Source organism: Lichenostomus cassidix, chromosome 6 (assembly GCF_008360975.1).
Source record: "Lichenostomus cassidix isolate B80296 chromosome 6, HeHo_3.0, whole genome shotgun sequence".
Taxonomy (NCBI): domain Eukaryota; kingdom Metazoa; phylum Chordata; class Aves; order Passeriformes; family Meliphagidae; genus Lichenostomus; species Lichenostomus cassidix.
In genome coordinates, this window is record NC_139487.1 from 13,927,306 (window position 1) to 13,933,305 (window position 6,000).

A 6,000-nucleotide genomic window follows, 5' to 3' on the forward strand; every position below is an offset into this window, starting at 1 on the left:
CTTCTATAGGTTTTCCCATTTTCAAGAAAGGCTATGATAGCACATCACAGGATGTCCTTGGGCCTCAGTGAGTAAATTCAGAGTCCCTAAAATGCTTACTTTTATCTCTGCTTTAAAGGGCAGAATAAAAATAAGCTATGAAATCTCTCTTCTATTTACATAAACAACAGATTATCATACATAGGAGTACTCATACCAGTACAGCCTAATGAATTTACAGAACCACTTTGTTTTTAAGTATACCACTGATAAATTTTAAAGATAAGATTAATTTGAAGGACCTGTATAAATTAGTTTTAATGCTGAGATGTGACTTGAAATCCATAAAACTGGAACAAATTTACCCAGCACTTGGTAACTATAATTTTCCACGAATTAGCTTACACAGGAGTATAGTTAATGTGGGTGGAAAGACCGCTCAGAGCTTCTCTCCTTAAAAGGTTTCCCACTATCTCAAATAACCTTGTAGTTGTTACTGTGCAAGGATATACCTGGGCAGTCACAGCAGAGCTGCAGAAGTTTATCTGTGCCCTGAGGCCCAGAGAAAATGCATGATAAAGATAATAACCTAAAATTCCTTCATGTTCTGTCCTCCTATGTTGTTTTTCGTCCTCAGTTCCATTCCCTTAACAAAAAAGACCAAGTAGTATATGTGATAAATCCATCAGAAGTCACTGTCCAACTCCAAGACAACCTACAAACCACCCACGCCCTCTGCACTGTCTGTTGATGCTATTTGAGGACTGGTTGTCCACATACCTGAAGTTCAAGCTGTAGATGCTCAGTTCAACTCCTATTGAAAACACAGCAAATTTTTTACACAGTGAGCATCTTGTACAGCATTAGAGTTCCATGCTATTTTTATTTGGCAGCATTCTGTGGAGCTGCTTTTCCCTTGGTGTTGGTCTCGTTAACTATTCAGATATCTACCTGTTTTAGTGCACTACCTCTCTATCAAATACAAAAAACATAAATCATCCTACATTAGGTTTTTTTTAAACTATATCTTCAATACAAGCTTCACAGTCAGTATTAATTAACACAATTGCACATACATCAGAAGCACATGTAATTCTGATACAGCAATAATTCTCTTGATTTCAAGGAAAATATTTATTTTATTTGTATTTAATTACAACAGCCATATTTGTAGGAATTGTTTATAAAACATAAGTGGCATAAATATTTTGTCTTGCAACAAATATTTATATATATTTATCTTGTTATTTGTTAATTATATAAATATTTATCTTGTCACTTGATACCATTAGTTTTTTGGAACAGATATGCTTTTCAGAGGTAGCAAACACATTCAGCTACATTTCTGCCCCAAAATCTTGCTGACCAAAGGCAGAGCTTCTTTACCCCTCCATGGCTCAGGGCTGTCTGACACAGCCTGGAGTGAGCTGACTGCTCCCTTCTCTCTCCCTGCTGGTTGTGCTGAGAGCAGCCAGACTCGGAGCAACAGGGAGATACTTCCTCCTGTTTTTATTCTATTTTCATCGAGTTTGGAAGCTGAAAACCCAAAATCCAACTCCAGGTGGCTGAAGTATTTTCATGAACCTCCAGGAAGGAGTTCTTGGGCCACTGGTGGTTCACAGCCATAGCTGAGAATGCCTGATGAAGAGCAGCACCTATCAGTCATCTTTCTGCTTCCTTGGTTTGTGTTGCTTGATGGTGGTGTTTGTCTCATTATTTTTTTAACTCATGATACACTTAGTAAAGATTTGTCTTGCAGCAGTTCTGAGCCCAGGTATTTGCAATGAGATTTCTCAGCCTGAGCATCCCTGTGCTCAGTGTGCATCACACAGTCCCTGCCGAGAAATGGCTCATGTTATTTAGTTTAGCCTCAGAAGATTTTATTATGGTTTTACTTGCCTTGTTCAGATACAAGGATTTTTCCCTTCTGAATTACTCTTACTATTCTTCACGCTTTTATAGGCCAAATACAGACTAGGTACCTTGTAATACAGGTTGAGGGGCAAGTAGTAAAATGCCATAGCATAAAACTACCTTTACAGTCAGTGCAACTAGGATTTCCACAGAAATTCCTATCCCCAAAGAACACACAGACTAATTCTGGTCAGAGTGCAGCAACATGGGAAGTTAATGCAGACCAAAACTTAAAACAGATCAGAGTGGTTGAATGAAGTTATTTATTGTTCATGTGCTCACGTCAATTATGGGAAATCTTGCAAAACAAATCTCTAACAAATCTGTTTTGTGACTTATGCTGATAAGGAATGAGACCATGAGGGATGGGAGGAAAAGGGTATGTGCTTCATAGATGGAAGGATAGAAAGAAAATAAAAAGTCCCTTGCTGGATTAAATTTCCGATGGCTAACATTTTTATATCCGGAGCCAGATTATCAAGTGAGATCTCAGTCCTGGGAGAGTTTCTGCCCACAAAGCCCACCCACTCACATGAACCACTCAATATGTAAAAGTCAGCTGAAATCTCTGACTGTTGCTGGGACACTGAGCAACCTGAAGGTCTTCCTGTCATCTGCGATTTTAATCTGCAACATAATATCAACCATTCAGCTAAACCCTGAGCTCGGAATATTGCTCTGTGTGACACTGCTGTGCTAGAGCACGGACAGGAACTGAACAAGACTACAGGTTATTTCACTGCTTTCTCCATCTAGAAATAACAGACCATTATTTTGTTTTAAGTACAGAAACAGTACCCTGGACTTCATATTTACAACAAAATCAGAATTACTTTTCTGGAAAGAGCTTGAAAAGAGTTTAACTTAAGAGATTATAGGACAGCTCTGTTCTTCTTCAAATGAAGACAGAATAATAAACAGACATAACTCCTCTTTCACAAACACACTCACTATAATTTCTAAACTCTGTTGCTGGAACAATTCCTATTCTATTTCCAGCATCCCAAAGAGCAATGACACACAGCATTCACTACAATGCTCCTTACATCAGAAATAAAAGGAACAAGAGCGAAATAAAAGTGAACATGGACAGACTTTCCATTACTCCCATTTTCTAAAGTAAATCATTTTTCTCTCTTATGATCTGCCCCTGCACATAGCTGGAAGATGAATGCTTCCCCTTGCTTTAGATGAGCCATCTGTGTCAGTAAGGCTTGCAAGAGAGAGCTCTATTCAGCAACCAAGAACTACTGCTGGCTAAAAAATAGAAGTGGCTTTCACAAACTATTAAAAAAAAAAATTCTTTATTTTCATTGTATTTCAGAGCCTTACATATTTTACTCCCTACACTGTAAAAGTTATTTTCACTCTTGTCAGCTCTAAGAATTATTGAAGGTAAATTGTCAAACACCTAGCTTTGAACAAGGTGCCAGAATTTCAACCTATTTGAATTTCCTGTACTCTGCAGGGCTTCTGGAAGAATTAGAAATTTTATGTTAAAGTTCTAAATATTCTGGTTTGGCCTCAGCGTCACTGTTTTACACTACATGACTTCACTGTATCCAAATTATTTGCTATGCTTTAGTGTGTATTTTCTTTTCAGAAGAATTTAAGACTCGAGTAGTTAACTGATAATTAGATTGTTCCTTTTAGTGCACTAAACACATCTTCATCTGGCATGCTTTACACTCAGTCCATTATGTATGATATTGTCTCAGTACAAGACTCGCCCTGTCTTGTCTTCCTGATTAATTAGAAACAGATTGTAGCCAGAGCTTTGACTGGTGGAAAGTGATTGTTACACAGCCAGGGACAAATTATTTTCCCACAGAGCCACTCCAGTATTCTAAAGCCAAGTTTAAAAATATCTCAACATTTTAATATTTACATTCATCGTTCAAAAAATAATGAACACATGGAAGAATCTGTAAGATACAGTATTACAACAGTCATTGTTCATTTTATGGCACAGTACAGAAGTTGATCTAATTCTTCAGTTGTTACAGCTGGCAATAAAATGGGTTTTGGGGCCAAATTCTTGCAGCATCTGTGTATAACCATCCAGTACAAAATTGGCAGTGAAATGCAGTTATACAGGCAGGAAACTGTTTGTCCTCTGTTATTTTCTGTATGGTTTCCTATATCATGCCTGAGATCATAACTTAAGGAGATCCTTTCTGAGCCACAATGAGGGGGGTGTGAAAAATCCAGCATGCCCACTTCTGTCTTATGTTGTTTGTAGACTCAGTGCCTCCCCAGAGGAAGAAAAGCTTGTAAGAGTTTTTAATTTTGGTTTTACTTCCTCTTCTTGTTATTTTTTCTGTTTATGTTTATTTGTACTACAGAAGCAGACGCAAAAGAAATGTTCCGACCTGCCTCTGCTCTGTCCTCCCTTCCTGGGAGCAATTATCCTGCAGCCCAGAGTAGCTTCTTTTCTGGCTTTTCTTCCTTGGAGAAGACCAAAACCTGAGCTTCAACATACTGAGTTGTGTGAAGACAGAGGAGTGAAGCTTTGTCTTCAATCTTTCTTCCTAGGTAATATCTAGATATTTCCTTCCAATAACTAGAGGAGGTTTATAAGAAAGATGGGGACAGCATTTTTAGTAGGGCCTGTTGAAATAGGGCAAAGGATAATGGTTTTAATCTAAAAGAGGGTAGATTCAGACTAGATATAAGGAAGAAATTTCCTTCCTTGCCTGTGCAGGGAAAGCAGGGCATGCAGAGCAAAGCACACAGTGGGAGCATCCTAGCATTGAACCAGGAGACAAAGCAACATCCAGAGGAAGAAAGCACCCTGGGATCATACAGGTTACACACACCTGTAGAGGTCCTTGTTTATTTTTCCTTCACAAGAAAAAAGACAAATTTTCCATCTGCTTCCTCAAGCTGAATTCAAGTAGATGTCCTGGCTCCTGGGCACTAATGGGAATGGGTCTATAGGACAGACGTTCAGGGAGAATTTCTCCTTATTTGCTTACATCAGATCTTCTATAGCTCAAGTTAGGTCTCTTAATTGCTAAGGTTTGTTTTATTTAAAATTTAGTTGATATGCCTATTGTGAACAAAATTCAGAATGTAAATCATCTGAGAATCAGCACCATTTTTTACTGCAGCTTCTTACATTGAGGTTTTTTCTGAGCATCACTTCAGCTGTTGCCTGTCACCAGGATTATACATTTCAAAACAAAGGATGGAACTCTTCAGAGTCCTACAAAGAGATAATTTATTAAATGGCTCTATAGTTGTCTCCTTTTTTAATCCATTGTGTAACCTCAGTTTAGCAGAAGTTTGATGTTACTTTTTGAAGACTGCAAAAGGTGCAGACACTTCCTCATTCTGTTATTCAGTAGCACCCAATGCCCTGATATCCATGGATATTGGTGTCTCTGAGAACTGAGTGTGGTTATATCCTCTGTGGATCAGCCACAAACCAGGGAGCACAACACAAACAGAATAGGAATATTTTGTACAGCTTAACATGAAATACTGAATTTTCTTACACATCTAAAATATCAAATGAAGTATTTCTGGGGCAGCACTGTTGGGGGTTTTTTGGTGTTTATTTAAAGTAACATTTTCCAGTGTAACAGAGAAATTTCTTCCTACATATAAAAATAATTCAAAATGTGTGTATGGGGCACTTAACAGACGTATGTTTTGTTCTCTGTGTGTTTAAAAACTGCTTTGTTTAAATATATTACAGTGGTCTGGAGTGGATTCCTGTCAGCTAAATTAAAGTCATTTTGTAGCTGGTACTCATGTGCTGCAGACAAGCAGCTACAAAGAATATTATGTTTGCACAGCAATTGCTAAATGTATTTGGGAAAGTCTGTACCTTTCTCCATCAGGTAACAGAAATGTCAAGTGAATTTGGAAAAAGAAAGTCATGACAGAAAGCTTATAAGGATATATTTCTATGGCTAACACTTTCATCAGGTTTTGGACCAAGTCCCTCAGCTGCACCGCTGGTGCAAAATTGCATCTTGCTATGTGATTTTCAGATCTCCCGTGCAGATGTGCCATTCCTTAGAAACATCACAAGTTATTTGCTCAAAGAGAGAATCAAATCTGTGTGAATTCATTAAGTCAAACACAGAACTGTAAGTA